The following is an 18,483-nucleotide window of genomic DNA, read 5'->3' on the forward strand; positions in this document are numbered from 1 at the left end:
AGCAAGTTGAATGCATTTCACAATCCATCTTGAAACACCAGACTTAGAGATAGGATTGCCTTTGTGTGGTGTAGGAAATGCAACAAACAGTTGCTTTGTCTTACAGAATTCATTTGTCCTTTCGAAATAGTACATTAATGCTCTTCTGACATCAAGTGTGTGAAGAGCTCTTTCTGCTGCTTAATCAGGTTGAGGGAAGAACACAGGTAGCTCAACTGATTGATTGATATGGAAAGCAGAAACCACTTTTGGAAGGAATTTTGGGTTGGTGCGAAGAAATACTCTATCTTTATGAAGCTGAAAGAAGGGTTCTTTTAAGGTTAATGCTTGTAGCTCGCCAACTCTCCTTAATGAAGTGATAGCAATGAGGAAGACAACATTCCATGAAAGAAACTGTAATGGACAATTGTGTAACGGCTAAAAAGGTGGACCCATGTGTGCACAATGTTCAGATTCCAAACTGGTGCAGGAGGTACTCTGGGTGGTATTACTCTTTTAAGGCCCTCCATAAAGGCTTTAATTACTGGAACCTTGAACAAAGACAAATGATGTCTGTTTTGCAAATATGCGGCTACTGCCGCAAGGTGCAATTGAATAGATGTGTAAGCTAGACCAGCTCGCTGTGAATGCAACAGTTAACAAGTAATATTTTGGATAGAGGCATGTAACTGATCAATATTGTTGTTGTTACAATATACAACAAATCTTTTCCATTTTGCTGCATAACATGCTCTGGTGGTAGGCTTTCTTGCTTCTTAAAGAATAGTCATACAGTCTGGTGGCAAAATTAAATATTCAGGAGCCAAATCTCTAGTTTGAGCGCCGTGGGGTTTGAGTATCTGATTTCTCCAGGGTTCTGAGTGAGAAGGCTGGAATTGAGATGCAGCTTTAAATGCGGAACCACTGATAGTTCCAAGACTGTGGTGAACCACGGTTGACGGGCCCATGTGGGGGCCACTAAAATCAGTGTGAGCGATGTTTGCCTGAGCTTCCGAACCAGAAATGGAAGGAGAGGGAGAAGCGGAAAAGCATAGGCAAATATCCCTGACCAATTCATCCACAGGGCATTGCCCTTGGATAGAAGGTGTGGGAACCTGGAGGGGAAGTTTTGGCATTTTGAGTTGTCCACTGTCACGAACAGATCTATTTGTGGGAATCCCCATTCTTGAAAGTATGGGATGAGAACGTGGGAATGAAGTTCCCACTCAGGTATTTGTTGCCGCATCCTGCTGAGGAGTTTGACATTTGATTGTTCACTCCTGGGAGGTGCTGTGCCAGAAGATACATTCTGTGATGTATTGCCCAATGCCAAATGGTCTGAGAGAGGCGTGACAGTTGCAGAGTGTGTCCTCCCTGCTTTTGTACATAGCTCTCATATTGTACGTGCGGACTAAGACAACTTTCCCTATGAGGTGAGACTGAAAATCTAGATACACAGCTAGAAGCTCTGGATAGTCAATGTGAAGACTTTTGTGCTTGTTGTCCCATAGACCTTGAATTAGCAAATTGTGGAGATGGGCACCACAACCTGTGAGAGATGTGTCTGCTGTTAGCACGATCTATGGAACAGGGTCGATGAAAGGCCTCCCATTTGATAGGTTTTGTGTGTTCCACCTCTGCAGAGAGATTTGGGTGTGGCTGTCTACCAACACTGGGGGCCACATGTATCAACCCTTTTTACATTCGCAAACAGGCTGATTTGCAGAATTTTGCGAATGCAAAAAAGGGTTTTCACATGTATCAAACAAAATTGCGATTCAGTAACATGTTACCGAATCGCAATTTGGGTTTGCGATTCAGTATTAGGAAGGGAAGTGTTTAGGGCGTCCCTTCCTAATACCGAATTCCATTGGTATGCATGAATGTTTTGCATGAATTGATGTTTTGCAATCGAAATGCGGTCGTAAAACATCGCATTTTACCACCTACTTTAAGTAAGTGGTAATTCATTCGCGAATGGGAAGGGGTCCCCAAGGGACCCCTTCCACTTTGTGAATGTTTGTAAAAGCATTTGTTAAGAGCAGGCAGTGGTCCTAAGTAAACTTTTCATCTTTCTTTTTGTAAAGCAACCCTTTTGCTTTAAGGAAAACACTATACTTTACAGAAAAAAAAAGTTTGCTTTATTTAAAAGCAATCATGGACATGATGGTCTCTTGATCCCAGCAGGCCACCATCCCCTTGATTTTTGCAATTCCTAGGGGGTCGCAAATTGCGACCTACCTCATTAATATTCATGAGGTAGGTCATTTGCGATCCCCTAGAAATCGCAGAAAGTGTTAAACACACTTTCATGCATGCCGCTTTGCGATTTCCTAATTGCGAATCGCAAGGATTTGCAAAACAGTTACATGATACATCTGGCCCTAGATGTGTTAATTGACCGTGAGACGGATTCCACTGACGTGCTAAGCATTCTTGTAGACGATGCATGTATAATCTTGCATGAGGCACTATTGCAATGCATGATGCCATCATTCCTAACAGTTGCATGAAAGTCCTCACTGGTAAGTATTGGTTTGTCTGAAACTGTAGTAGCAGTGTTTGAATATTTGATTTCCGAGTGCATTGGGAGAGGCTAGAGCTGCGTGAGTGTTTAGAGTTGCTCCCAAATAGGCCTGCATCTGCAAAGGCTGAAGATGAGACTTTAGCTTATTGACCATATAACCCAGTCAATTTGCTTTATTTGATGCTTATAATATAAGATCATAAAAGTACAGATAAATACAATTAAAAACATCTATACAAAAAAGAGAATTATTTACAAAACAAATTAAAATGGTGAAAAGGTTAAAAGCATTCACAGTTAGGAGACAGTTGATAAAACCCAGCTGATAAAAAACAACGGTTTGAAATTCATTCTTGAATATTATACAATCGCCTAATCTTTTGTGATTGAATTAAAAAAGATGCCACAGAAAGGCAAACCATGGGTTTAAGCAAAGATTGTAAAAAATACATTGATACAAGACATTGTTTAAAATGGTATTCATGCATCAGAAGCAAAATAAATCTTTTGCGGGGTTCCATGTAAAATTTTCCTATGAAAAAAATGTGCAAATTTGATTGTACAGAAACACCATCACAAGGACAGAATGGTAATTCATTAATGGAATAAATTCCAGCTGGATGGGCCAACATACAAGGGATAAAATTCAGTCGATATCTGATCAAAAGAATCTATGATGTGAGTTTGTCACAGTAAATAAGTATGATGTTGACCCATCCTATGCCATTGGACCCTCTAAGTATGATTTGACCAATACTTTTGTGCAGTTGGCTCCAATCTGGCGTCAGCTCTTTGTTTAAGGAAACAGGATTTTATCTCCCGTTTTGAGATGTTTAAACAGTCACTAGGGGCAACAAATAGACGCTCTAAGCCTAGAGAAGAAAGAGTGGATTTAATGTTAAAGAGATAGGCAGTCTTCAATTAACTTTTGGGTAATAAAGATAGAGCCCCTTCTTCAGATGGGATGCCACAAGATGATTGGAGCCAGTTTAATTGTATCAGTAACATATGGGACATCCAATTCTGTATGGGCAGTAAAGTTGGAGCAGCTTACTGGGAGGCCCACTAGTTTTTTCCAAAAGGTGTACTCTACAGTTTGGAGGCCAGAGGGGTTGGTATAACCCCATATGCTTGCCCTGTAAGTTACTACCGACACTGATTTAGCTGCATAAACCTTTTTTACCATGTCGATGGGTTTCGCCCCCTTTTTTTTTGTAAATCAATTAAGAGCAATAATGCTTCTCTCAAGTGATAACCCCCGAGTGGCGAGCATATTGGACCATGATAGTTGCCTATCAAATGTTACACCTAAGTAAGAAAAGGTATCAGTATGGGCTATTTTCTGGCCAGATATATGGAAGCTTGGGACCTTCCTATCCTTGCGGCCAGTGATTAAAATAAAAGACTTGGCCTCATTGGTTTTTAATCCTAGTTTTTGCATGTAGGTTACATAGATATCTAGTAATTTTTGCAGGGCGAGGCCTGTGCGGGCAATTAGCATCGCATCATCAGCATACAGAAGAATTGGGATGCGAACGTTGTAAATTTTGGGAACGTCTGGTATTGAGTCCAACAGGGGAGCTTCTACCCTATTAGTATAAATGGAAAAAAGGAATGGGGCGAGTACGCAACCCTGTCGGACTCCCCTATTGATTGAAAACACCCTGGTGCACTCCCCCTCTCTCCCGTATATGACACAGGCCGTGGCCAATGAGTAAAGTTGCCTGATAAAAAGTATAATGGCTCATCTATGCCCATTTCTTCCATTATCTTCCATAGGTGTTGGTGTGCCATGCAGTCAAATGCTGCGAACAGGTCCGTAAACACCAAGTATAACCTGCCAGATTTTACTTGGGAATACTTGGCGATTAGTAGACTTAGGTTGAGGCACTGGTCCTGAGAACCCATTCCCTTTTTAAAGCCATATTGTACCGGGATCAAGACCCTATTTATGGCTGCCCATTCCTATAGTCTGTTCTGTAAAACCCTACCCATATGTTTAGCTGTGTTATCCAGCAATGAAATTGGCCTATAGTTTTTGGCCTTGGATTTGTCTCCTTTCTAGTAAATTGGAACTAAAATTGATTTCTTCCATGAGTCTGTGGACCCACCTTAGCAACTGCGTTAAAAACGTTTGTCAGCACAGGACCCCATAACTCCGGCTGGTCAATGAAGAAATCTATAGGGGTACAATCCGGTCCGGGTGCTTTGTTGCTAGAGCACTGCATGAGGGCCTCTCTGATCTCATGATGATCGAAAATCAAGGGGGGTTTGGTGAGAGGGAGTATAGGTACGTTCTGTGATATCACCCCCTCCGCATTGGTATCAAATCTGCGAGAGAAGTATATAACCCAAGATTCCTCATCTACATGACAATCCAATGTCGGTGCTGAGGATGGTTTGAGAAAAGCGGCATTGATAGTACTCCAAAAGTCCCTAGAGTTTCTTGAGATGGCAGCTAGATGGAGTTGTTCCCACACTTCTTCGTTTAAAGTTTTAATTCTAGTCTTCCTGGGCTCATTATATTGAAAACGGAGTAGTTTAACTAAAGATGTATCTCTAGGCGTTGACCCAAGGGTATGATGCAAAGCTGCTAGGGACTTGGTACATGATTGATCAAACCATCCGGGGCTGATGTTTTAGCAGTCTTTTTTTTTCTAAATAGATGAAACCTGACCACTGATAATATAGACTCAAATGCCGTAGTTACCTGAGTTGGATTAGAAGCTGTTTCCAGGCACATTAGAATGTCATCTTGGCTCTTTGCAATTATTTTCAGGACAAGGAATGATTTGTCTGCTAAGGCCCATTTTAGGGTTATCCCATTGGGTTTTGTCATTGTGCGTTTAACATGCCTTGGCTGCTCCAAGTGAAGCCCTGCCCAGTTCAGTTTGCCAATGATGGCAGCGTGGTCACTAACATTTAGGTACTTAAACTCGGTGTTGGAAATATATTTTTTAAGGTATTCCGTTATAATTATATAATCGGTTCTGGTACCCCGGGAGGGTGTGTCAAATGTTTTTTGCAACATACCAGATGAGATGTCAATCGGGGTTACAAATCTCTAAGTTATTAATCACTGGGAGTCTATTCAGAGTTTCCCCATACCTTTTATGATTAAAATGATATAAGAGATCGCCTTCATCATCATTAACACCACATGATGTTGAATTTGAAAGCTGACAGCAGTGTGCATTAAAATCACCCAACCACAACATTTTTTTGAATATGTTTTTAAGTGCTAAGACAATTATTAATATCTTTCTCCAGCTGGTCTACAACCTTTTTCATGTCTCCGGTAAAGTTGTTATTATAAAAATTGAGAATTGTGTCTTCATCTGGACCTTTTAAAAGTAATAAATGATAAAAAAGCGGAGACATTATGATATGACACGACTTCCAGTCTTCGTGTATTTCTGAGTAAAGTTAAAATCCCTCCTCTGGCTCTTCCTGATTTTGATGGGAGGACAGTGGTGTGAAAAGAGCGGTAACCATCTAAATTAATCAGCTCGGTCTCCCTTGTTTCCTGCAAACAAATCAAGTCATACCTGGTAACAATATTTATCCAATCTTGATCTGACAATTTGCTGCTCAGGCCAGCAATGTTCCATGTCATCAGTGTAATGGTTTTGGTCTGATCGTAAATTGTAATTACAGGTATATGAGTTTCAGAATCCCGTGTAGATGGATTTTGAAGAGGAGTGGGAACTCTCCTGTTCAATCTATGTCAATCACAGCCCTCTAAATCTGTTAGCACATTGAATCGATTGTATGTAGGAAAGGAGACGGGAGACCGACCCAAGGAGTGTTGGAGAGGCTTGAATAGGGGGAAGGGGGCGGAGGCCGGGGCGGGGGACTATCGACCCCGCAGTGTCAGTGTATTCGGTTTGTAAAAATACCCCAGGAGTAAAGCGAATATTTGTGTGAGAGTTGTTGAACCAGCCAGAAGCCTTTGTAATAAATACTGGATCATTTGGCTAGAATTAAAATTGACCACCACACAGTCGCCCTCAATACTTTTCTCCGAATCCCCCACCCAACCTACTCTTCTGGCCATTAAAATTTGTGACAACATCGCCCCCCTACCCCCTGCATTTATCGAGCCAGAGACTTGCTTTCGACATCAATTGTTCTGTTGTCTCCTTTTGGGTGCTGTGTAATGTGGGAACATTTGTTAATATTATGACATAGGGGCAGGCTGCCGGAGGAAGTGCCAACTTCATATAATCGTCATTTTTGCCCCTTTTTAATGATTCATTCCTTTGGTCTGGTCTTGTATCGGGTCTTGAGGGGGCAGGATTGTATCCTTAAATGTTCCTTGAGATGGAGTGCCCTATTATTGTCACTAGTTGGTTTCAGAACCAAGAGGTTAGAATTTTGGGCAACAGGTTGGGGCTAAATAGTTGGGGGGTCTGATGGCATTCCTCCTAGACTAGTATTTCTATTCACTCTCATTGAGCCCTGAGTACCTGAGCAGTTAATATGGCAGCCAAAGTTGTGGTGATTTTGCTCTCCCCCTACAGAGCGAAACGTCTCTATGTTAGCCTCAATTCTGGAAAGTCTGTCTATCAATGGTTGTAGTAAAACTGTAATTGACTGTTCTATCTATAAAATCAGGGAACCCGAAAAGTATGAGGAGAGTGCATTAGATTGTTGAGGTGCAACAGTTTTTTCTTTTGTTGGCCTCCCCCCTCCTTTTTTCTTCTTTGGGGGAGTTCTGATGGACCCAGGGACATTGGCTGTGCGAGAGATCAAACGTTTGGACCGAGTGGTGGTTGACTCTGGGTTTTGGAGTAAAGGATGTGGTACAGTCACAACAAAAGCCTCCCTGGTTGAAGGATCAGTCAGATTAGGGAACACACATTTCCCCCATGGATAGCCTACGTTTGACGGATAGAATCCCCTTATCCAATGCATCGGTGGCTCTTAAAAGGAAGGAGTCTAAGGTATTCGTGGGCTCACCTCCGTTAGTTGAAACGTTCAATTTCCGTTTCCCCATCTTGTAGACAAAACCTGGACGCCTTGTACTGCTTCCACCGCACACGTTAGAGGGGTGGCCCAGCCAAGGCTCTGACGGGCCGCCCATTGCACGCGCGTGGCCCGGGAACGCCTGCGAGCGTACCACGCTGCAGGAATCTCTGAGGCTTTTTGTGCGCCTCCAAGCACAACAGAAAATTGCTGGCGGCACTTGCGCCGCAAGGGTAGCCGGGATCTGTAGTCCCCCCGGTCCCAGTCACCGTGTCCTCACTCTCCACGCTGCGGGAGACTCCGGGGCTTTTTGTGCACCTCCAGACGCAACAGGAAATCTCTGGCGGCACTCGCACCGCACAGGAAGCCGGGATCTGTAGTCCCCCGGTCCCAGTCACTGTGTCCTCACTTGCCGTGCTGCAGGAGTCTCTGGGGCTATTTGTGCGCCTCTAGGTGCAACAGGAAATCGCTGGCGGCACACGTGCCGCACAGGAGCCAGGATCTGTAGTTCCCCGGTCCGAGTCACCGTGTCCTCACTCTCCATGCTGCTCAAATGGTGGAGTAGGTCCAATGTAGGTATGCATAAAGGTGTGCAGTTCCTATAAGGAGGCAGGTCAGGGGTACCTGAAGGATCAAGTCAGAGGGATCTGATCCTTCAGGAATAAGAGCCCTTACACACCCCAAGGGGTGTCATGCTTCATCATAATGCAGCTTCTTGTTGGGCCGATGCTGCAATGCCCAACGGGCAATTCAGGGGGGCTCTTTACCCGAGTTTTTAAGCTGCTGTTGTGAAGTATGGGGGTAAGGTGAGGGTGCAGTGAATGAGTAGAGTGGTGGGTTTTAAAAATAACTCAAACTGAATTTTAAGTCAAACTTTAATGTGTAAGACCCTAGGTTATGTTAAAAACAAAAATAGTCCAGAGTGGATATAATGGTCCACATTAGCTCTAAGTGCGAGTATTGGTATTATTTGTTTTTAACATAACCTACCCCGACCTGCCTCCTTATAGGAACTGCACATCTTTATGCATACCGACATTTCTGCAGGCGCGTGCGCAGGACCTGCTCTCCGTCCCACCTTTTGATTTTTATTGTAGGTCCAATGTAGTCTGAGTGTGTTGTAAACACTTTTGGTGTGTGCTGGCTTTGAGGAGCCAATCGTCTGGATATGGGAATACATGAATCTGTTGTCTTCTGAGATGAGCTGGCACTCCTGCTAGACATTTTGTGAACACTCTGGGAGCAGTAGTTACTCCGAATGGGAGTACCTTGAACTGATCGTGTTTTCCTGCTATCACAAATCTGAGATATTTGTGATGTGCTGGGTGATCCGGAATGTGAAAGTATGCATCTTTTAAGTCCAGTGTGGACATAAAATCGCCTTGTGGAAGTGGAAGCACTTGTTGAAGCGTAACCATATGGAAATGTTCTGACAGTATGTACAGGTTTAACATCCTTAGGTCAAAAATTGGTCTTAAGAAGCCGTCCTTTTTTGGGATTAGAAAGTACAGAGAGTAAACCCCTGAACCTTGGTACTGTAATGGAACTGGGTCTATGGCTCCTTTTGTTAAAAGAGCTTGTACCTCTAGTTTGAGGAGCTGTAGGTGCTCTGACGAGAGTTTGTGAGTGGAGGTGGAGTATTGGGAGGATTGCTGGTGAGCTCCATGCAAATAACTATGTTGGATAATGTCTAGTACCCATTTGTCTGATGTTATGGATTGCCAAATGGGGAGAAAATGTTGAAGTCTTTCCAGGACAGGTGTCAAATGATCGGGGGGAAAGGTTGGCAAGTCACTGCTTATTGGGGAAAGTGGAGTTACGTGCTGGCGTGCTCTTACCCCTACCCTTGAAATTGTTTCCTCTGTATCCTCCTCTATAGAAACCTCTAGAGGGAGAGGGTTGAGTGTTTGACTTATAGGAGGAAGATTTAGGGTCTGAGGATGTACCTTTGGACCTCCCTCTATAAAAAGAGCAGCGAAAGGAGCCTCTGTTTGATGGGGGGGACTGAAGCGCTCTGATGGACTTCGCCACGTCTGTGTCCTTTTTCATTTTTTCTAGGGCCTCATCTACTTGAGGTCCAAAGAGATCTTGTTTATTAGAAGGGGTATTTAAAATAGACTGCTGAACCTCAGGCTTAAAACCTGAGATTCTAAGCCAAGCATGTTGTCGTAGGAGAATGCTGGTGTTAATTCCCCTTGCTGCAGTGTCAGCAGCATCCAAAGCACATCTAATAGAGGAATTAGATATAAGTTTGCCTTCTTGTACTAACTCTTGTGCTTTCTTTTTGTGTTCTACTGGGAGGTATTGCAGTAGTTCTTCCATCTTGTCACAGCGTGCCCTGTCATACCTAGCTAGTAGGCCCTGCGTGTTGGCAATACACCAGTGGTTAGAGGCTTGAGCAGCCACCCTTTTGCCTGATGCATCAATCAATTTAGGCTCTGTCTGGAGGAGGTGCATATGCAGAGGTCTGTGAGTTTGCTCTCTTACGAGCATTAGAGACTACTAGTGAGTCTAAAGGCAACTGTCCCTTAATAAAGATAGGATCAGATGGTGGGGTTTATATTCCTTGTCAACCCTAGGTGTTAGAATGTGGGCACGTACTGGGTCCTTAAATATTTCATCTGCATGTCTCATTATGCCCTTTAATAGGGGTCGACTGACTTGTCATATGTGTAGAACTTATGTGTCAAATAAAAGGTATTTTTCTAAAGACTCTTCGTATAATGTTACCCCATAGTAAGCTGCTGCTCTTGAAATCAGCTCTTGATAAGCTACATTATCATCTGGAGGTGATGGCTTTGCAGGATACACATCTGGATCATTATCTATGGGCAGATCAATATTATAGTCATCCCATGTATCTACTGGTAAATGACTATTGTCGTTGTTATCATCATCCCTTATATCAGGCTGTGTATGAGGAGACCCCTGAGGTGTTATGCGCAGAGGATCTGAACCTGGCAACTGTGGTAGTGGTCAAGATGGTGGAGGTGGAGGGGATTGTGGATTAGGGTGAATAGGACTTGTAGCTATATCCTTCTTCTTCTTGAGAGGAATCTTATAACCAGTGTCCTCTGAACTGATTTTCCTTTAGGAAGATGTTTTTGCCTAAATATGTTCAATATCTGGATTGATGTAGATTTTTTTCTACTTAGTATCTACAGCCGCGGCCCGTGGTGGGAGTTCCGTGGGGCAGAAAGGTGGGGCGGGGGAGGGGCAGGGTGGGCAGTACTAAACACCAGAATATGGATAACTGGAGGTAAGTAAACAATTAAATAAATAAAACGAATTTCGTTGCGCGCCCTGCATCACAAAATGCGATGCAGCGCGCACTACGAAATTCGTTTTAATTATTTAATTGTTTACCTACTTCCAATTATTCATATTCCGGTGTTTAGTACCCCCCACCCTGCCCCTCCCCCGCCCCGCCTTTCCGCCCCATGGAACTCCCTCCACGGGCCGCAGCTGAGTATCTAACTTCTCCTTCATAAGGTCCAGGATCAGTTCCGGAGGCTTTGGAAGGCTTGTCTTTTTTGTCCTTCAGAGCGGAAGGTTTCGGTTCCAAACCGGCCTTGTCTTTCAGAGAGGAAGGTTTTGGTTCCATACACGGTTTGTCTTGACTCGATCCCGAGCTGGTAAGCTTCACTGTTTGTTTCAGTGCCGGGCCCGAGGGCGGGGCGTCAGAAACATCGCCTCAGTGCCGACCACGGCCCGAAGGCAGAGGTGGTGCCGAAGCCTTATGTTTGGTCGTAGAGAGTTTGTGGGGTAAAGAGGCTTTAGAACTCATGACTCCAACTCGATTTTTAGCTCGTAATCCGACTCTGGAATAGAGAAGGCTGCTTCCTCTTTTGACGCTTCGACCTCTTCATGTTCGATTCTTCTCTGAAGATATCTGGAGTATGCTGGATGCTTTGTCGCTGCATTTTTCGTTGTCGAGCCCGACGATCCCTTAGAGTCTTTTCGATCGGAACGACGGACAAGCCTCACAATCTTCTTTCTTGTGCTCCGGTGAGAGGCACAAGTTGCAGACTTTATGTAGATCAGTGCAAGGGTACTTGGAGTGGCACTGAGGACAAAATTGAAACGAGTCCTTTCCATCGGCAGAAGGCTGGACCGACACGGCTAGGCCTGCAGGTCGCCCACCATGTTTTTGACCGAAGATGGAGTTTCTCGATCGATTCGATACGCGGAGAATAGGGGAACACGTACGATAACAATACCGTTGAGGGTACAGTAGATGCCGCACGGAGGGGAACCCGAACAACGGTTTCGAACCGGAGCGCAGCAATACATGTCCCAACCCGATGGCAGAAAGAAAACAATCTAACAATGGAGTCAATGCCCATGCGCACTATCACCGAAAGGAGGAGTCACCTTACCTCGTGACTGGTAAAGACTTCTTTGAAGAAAAACAACTTGCAAACATTCGGACCCAACACCAGATGGCAGGAGTCTGCAAAGCATGTGTATCTACAGCACACATGCCTCGGACAATAAGTTACTTACCTTTAACAATAGTTCTCCAGAATTGGTATCTCTCATAGATTCACATGCTTGAATCCTTCCCCGTCGTCGTAGTGGGAATCCTATGGTATTATAACAAAGCAATTATATTAGTTGCATAGGCTAAGATGGCACTAGGCCATGAATTTAATAGCCTAACTAAGACCTTTATTTAAAAAAGGACCACATTTATACACCAGCCAATCAGGCGATAACACCCTTTAGACCTCCCTTACAGTGGCTAGTTCCCTCAGATGTTTGAGAACAAGTGGGAACAAATATAGTACAAAAAGTAAGGGAGAGCCTCTAGGGGAGGAGGGCGGGTAGCATGTGAATCTATGAAAGATACCAATACTGGAGAACAAAAGTTACAGGTAAGTAACTTATTTTCTTCTCCAGTATTAGATCTTTCATAGGTTCACATGCTTGAAGCCGAATGGCCAGCAGTCATATGAATACTTATCATCATATCGTCATATTGCAAACATATCAAAATAGTTGCAAAATCAATAAATGACATTAATAACATAACCATAGAGGATGGTGGAATAGAAAAAAGCATAACTGCGAAGAGGCTCACCTTAGTGAAACAGATGCTGCAACACCGCCTGTCCCACTGCTGTATCAGCTTTATCCGTAGCATCCAGGCAATAATGCTGGGTAAAGATATGCCTGGTGAACCATGTGGCCACTCTGCAGATTTTCTGTATTGGAACCCCAGCGGATAATGCAGTAGACATAGAAACAGCTCATTGAGTGAGCCTTGACTCTAGCAGATAATGGCCGTCCTTCAGCCTTATGGCAAAATTGAATGGCTGTTGCAATCCATTTTTCAATGGAAGATTTAGAGACTGAAAGTCATTTATTCATATTGCCATAAGCAATGAACAATTGATCAGATTCCCAAAATTGTTTTGTTCTGTGTAAATATAATTTAAAACACCTCTTAACATCCAAAGTATGTAGGGATTTCTCAATCATAGTGAGTGGATTTGGAAAAAATGTTCTCAGAACAATAGGCTTGTTGAGATGAAAATCCAAAGGGACTTTTGGTATAAATTTAGGGTTAGAACCTAATATTGCTTTGTCCTTTTTCAATTGCATGAAAGGTTGTCTAATAGTGAATGCTTGCAATTGCTAACCTTTCTTGAAGACGTTAGTGCAAGTAACAGAGCCGTCTTCCATGACAGGAATTTCAGTTGTATTTTGTGGATAGGTTCAAACGGGCTTTTCATTAACTGACTCAACAGTACATTTAAATGCCAAGATGGAGGAGGTTGTTTCACTGGTGGAAAAGATCTAAAAAGTCCTTTGAGGAACTGTTTAACTAATCTTGCAGACCATAGGGACACTGAATTTCCCGATCTCCTAAAATGGGAAATTGCTGCCAGGTGTATTTATATTGATGAATGTGCAAGCTCAGTGCTGGTTAAATAAAGAAGATAAGGCAGAATCTGCACCGGCATTGCAAATAATGGATGGAATTATTTTTCTTGACACCACATACAGAAACGTTTCCACTTAAACTGGTATGATATATTTGTGGATCTGCTCACGCTTTAGAAAGAATTTCTCTACACTCTTTCGGTATATTCAATTCTCCAAGCTCATCATTGTCAGGTTCCAGGCCGACAACTGAAGAGAAGTTGGGTTGGGATGCAGTAATTGGCCCATGCTTATGGATAGTAGCGTCTGAGTCGCTACCAGAGGAATGTGATGTTGTTCTGAGAGGAGAAGAAGTTCCGTATACCAGAACTGCCTTGGCCCTTTAGGGGCAATGAGGATTAATCTGCATGGTTACCTCTTCATTTTCTTTACAACCTTTGGTATCAGAGGAATTGGGGGAAAAGAGTATTTCCCCACGACCCTCTCTGGGGATGCCAGCTTGCGTAATATTGGCATTTCTGGTTTGTCTGTGTTGCAAAAAGATCGAGCTTCGGAGTGCCCCATCGAAAGAAGATGTCCTGTAGAACCGTAGAATCGAGCTCCCAATCATGACAATCTGTTATCAATCTGCTCAATGTGTCCGCTAGTACATTGGACACTCCTGGCACATGTTCTGCTCTCAATGTTATCTTGTGTTGTAAGGCCCAATTCCAATTGTCTGTGCCTGATGAGATAGAGCCACAGATTGTGTCCCTCCCTGTTTGTTTAAGTAGTGCATTCTGGTGGTATTATCCGTCCGGATAAGAAACGTTGAGCCCGCAATTCTGGAAAGGAATAAGCACAACGCCAGAGTTATGACCTTCAAGTCTAGGAGATTGATGTGCAATGTTTTCTTGACAGTCGTCCATTTGCCACTGACTGATAGCTCCTGAAGATGAGTGCCCCAGCCCTTCAGGGACTCATCCGTGGTAATGACAAGATCTGAGACAGAAAAATCATCCCTTGAGAAACGTTGGTTTATACCATCCACCATTGCATAGCTTTTCTCATTTTTGGGGTTATTTGAATCACATCGACAAATGAACCCAGAACCTGCAGCCTTTGTCCAACTGCTCCTGTAGAGGACGCATACAAAGTCTGCAGTTTGGAATTAGAGGTATGCAGAAGGAGCACATTCCTAGGAGTGACTTGTACAGTCAGACAGAACCACACTTTCTTTTGCAGAGCTTTAGGCCAGTTGTTTGATTTTGCCCTGCCATTCTGGAGAGACAGAGGCCTTGTCTGACTGGGTGTTTAGGACTGCTCCCAGAAACATTCATGATGTTGTCGGTTCGAGAGTTGATTTCTGTAGGTTTGGTTTGAGACCCAACTGTTTGAATAACGACAAGCATTTGCAGTGTCCACTTTGGCTTGATGGAACGATGCAGCCTTTATGAGCCAATCGTCTAAGTACGGAAAAACCTGAACTCCGTTGAGCCTCAGACATACACTTGGTGAATATTTTTGGAGCTGAACGCAGCCCAAAGGGGAGCACTTAGAACTGAAAATGTGTGCCAGCTACCTGAAAACGCAGAAATCTCCAGTGGCTCTGATGAATTGGGACATGAAAGTATGCGTCTGTTTTTTTAAGGTATTTATTTAATTTTCGAGGATCTAAAACTGGGCGCCAGTCTCCTGACATTTTCCTGATCAGGAAGAAACAGGAATAGAAGCCTGTACCCCGTTGAAGCTTTGGAACCTTCTCTATCTCCCCTTTTTGAAACATGATAGCGATTTCCTTCAATAGATGTTTCAGATGGGGAGTAAACAATCACTTTAGAGGTTTATTTAGGGGTTTGGTGACAAATTCCAGGGTATGCCCCTGATGTATGATGTTGAGGACCCACCTGTCTGTTGGTTTACTGGACCACTGGTGGGTGTGATGCGAAATGCGTCCTCCTAATTGTGTAATTTTGGGGACGGTAGCCAGCAGTAAAGAAAGATCACTGCTTTCTGGTGACATCTTGCCCCCTGGTGGGTTGCTTTCCTCTGGGTGGTTGCTTGTAAGCCGCTGCCGGTGGCTTGCCCATATTGTGGTCTATATTGACCTTGCTAAGGCTGGTATTGCTGCCTATGGTTCTGGAATCCTTCTCTGAAGGAATAAGTAATTTTTCCTCTATCTCCTCGAAAGGGTTGCTTTCGAAATTGCAGTGTTCCTAAGGGCTTTGCGGTATCAGTATCTGCCTTAATGGATTGTAGCGCTTCATTGATATGTTTTCCGAATAACAATTCTCCATCATACGGCATGTCCAGGATTTTCGTTTGGACCTCCGGTCTAAAAGTTGTTGCTTGCAATCAACCTTGCCTTCGGAGGATAGCTGGCTATATCGACAGCACTGTCTATTATCTCCGAAGAAGCTCTCTCTTTCCCTCAAGGAGAATCTTTCTGGCATCGGGCTTAACATCCTCTGGTAGAAAATCGATGATCTGTGCCATATCCTACATACCACATTTGTCTGTCAAATCTCCCTAAAATAGTCAGAGTATTGATAATTTAATAAACAGTTGGCTCTGTTGGGTTGCACAATTGCTGTGCTCTGGGTAATTAATACAATACGACAGATCAATTAAAATCGCATATAACAGATGCGTTTTATGAAAACAAATGTATGATATGAACACACCAAATAACAATAAAGCGTGAGTTAGTTGAGAAAGCAAAGTTTTTACTTTTTACTTTTTCAGAAAGATTTTATATATGGCTGTCACAAGTAAAATTACATATCGGCCAAAACAGAAGGTGACTCGTGAGATTAAGTGCAATAAAGTGAGAAGGTGAAGTCAATAGTGCAATATATACATGACATATACAAGTGACATGAATAGATGAATCCTATTTAATGGTTCAGTCCTATATCAAGTTGCATCACATGAATTTACATGGCCAAAAGTGATTTTTAGGATAGGGTCAAGGAAACTGCTAGGTCCTGAACAGAGATAGTGTCGACGTTTCGACCTAGGGGTAAGCGCAGAATAGCATGCGTCAAGGCGGGTCTTCTTCAGGACTGTTGAGGTAGATATGGACAGCCTATAGAGGTACGATTAAATAGAATGAGGTGTATTCTGATTAATCAAAATTAAACATATGAAGCACAATTGGTAATTAATAATTAATACTGATATTTGTAAAGCGCGAACAGCTACCTCACAAGGAGGTGTCCCGGCGCTATAGACCACTGGGGAACCCGTCCTGGCTATCCCTGTGAGATGGTCCCTTTCTGGGTATCTCCAAGGTGAAACCAGGCATCCCCGGCGTCTGTGGGGGGCCGTTGTAGAGATGAGGCAAGCTTAATGCCCAGAGTTGCCGAGTGTGTTCCTGGTTAGAGTAGGTACCGAGGCGAGAATTATCAAGTCCGTTTTGACCCTGGTCCACGACCCTGCCGCGTCGGGAATTGAACCCTGGTCCCTGGCCAATTCTCTGCTTACGGGTCTGCCGCCTCTAACCAGTGAGCCACACCTCTCTACCAATGGGACTTACCAAATGTATAAGGACAATTCAAAAAGTGAAGTCTGGGAATGCATAATTCAGAGACTCCTCAAAAAGTGTGGAGATCCAGATGGGACATCCAAAATCCAAGGTAAATCTAGGTTACAGAAAGTGCCAGGCATTAATGAGGCTGAAAAGGGGGATGACTAGATCATATAATATCACCAATGGGAGTAGGACATACCAGGTGATCAATTAAAGGCACGAACAATGAAGCATCATTGAATGATAAAGATCTTGAATAAGTATCCAAAATCTGGAATAAATCTAAAATGTAAAAATGCCAGGCATTAATTGGGCTAACAAACTGAACCGACTGGAGCTAAACAGGTATTGAGGCACAGAGCCAACCTTATGTAAGCAACATTGTCTTGAAGTAAGGAAGTAAGAAACATCCACCAACTGGTTGGAGTCTATAAAAATGAAAATGAAATGAAGAGGGTGTGTGTAAGTAGAAAGCTACTTATAAACCCAGGTAGACACGTTGTGGTGTGGGAAGAGGGTGCTCTGTTAGAGGAATGACCTTCCCTATGGCTCCTCTTGATGATCCAGCTGCCTCTTCATGCTGTTTTCTTTCTTTGAGTCCACACAGCCTGACCTTCTCACTGCCCTTTAGCATTCTTCTAGAAACCTTTTGACAGTGGCAGCAGGATTCAGGAAGGTAATCTTCTGGAAGGCAAAGAAAGCAGACTTTGTGGGGGTCTGAATCTGCGTTCTTTTTCCCCAAAAGAAGGACCCCTCAAAAAAAGTGTAGACATTTTAGACAGGAAAATAAAATACTTTCCTGTCAGAAAGAAGTCTAAATCTGCTGTATGTCTGAAAAGACATTGAGTAACTGACAAGTCAGGATTTTTGAAAGATTTCCAATGATTTGTTTGCCAAAAATGCAGTGTCACACCAAGGGCCATGCACCTGAATTCCCAGGGTTACTGCAGAAGCGAAGATCTTCCACCACGCCCACTTGAGGTTAATCCCTAGTATCAGAAGAAATGACTGATACTGGTGACTAACCCTGGAGAGAAGTGGGAATTGGAGAGAGAGAGAGAAGAGTGATGGGTCTGGTGTACCTGGACCTCCAGTGAAAAGGATGGCAAGCGTGTATGCTAATCCTTTTGAGCTGGAGTCTTCACGTTCTAGTAGGTAGGCGCATTCCATCAATCAGGAGAAGTACACTGCAATAAGAACACAATCCCAACAGGCAACCATACATGAATACTTCAGAATCAGCCTGAGATGTGAGTCTTTAATTAAACATACCTAACAAAAATTACAATAAGAAATTCGAGCCCATGCCTCTTGAGCACTGACCTCCTGCGCTGAATCCTGAGCATGTATTCTTCAGTCTCTGCTCAGATCATTCAGAAATCTTTATCTGTCCTCAACATTGCATTACTTCACACAACTAGACATTTTCCTTTAGCCACGGATTTTATATTCAAACTGAAATTGCTAGGGTATCCTTGAAGGAAAAAGAGTATATCAAAAACCAGAATTTCACAATAGTTGGAAGCTATCATGAAGGGGCTGATCTCCAAGAGGGGTTGCTGCTATCCAGCTTCCAAGTGAAGTTGTCCAGGTTGCTATTGTTGCAGGC

At 43.4% G+C, this 18,483-nt stretch overlaps 1 protein-coding gene across 1 annotated transcript in view; it reads right to left on the bottom strand.

Annotated features, from left to right (window-relative positions):
- LOC146812650 (solute carrier organic anion transporter family member 4A1-like) overlaps window positions 1–18,483 on the bottom strand; it is a 542,408-nt gene that overhangs the window by 191,580 nt on the left and 332,345 nt on the right. The gene's annotated exons all lie outside the window — the stretch shown is intronic.

The sequence above is a fragment of the Triturus cristatus genome, chromosome 7 (assembly GCF_964204655.1).
Source record: "Triturus cristatus chromosome 7, aTriCri1.1, whole genome shotgun sequence".
Taxonomy (NCBI): domain Eukaryota; kingdom Metazoa; phylum Chordata; class Amphibia; order Caudata; family Salamandridae; genus Triturus; species Triturus cristatus.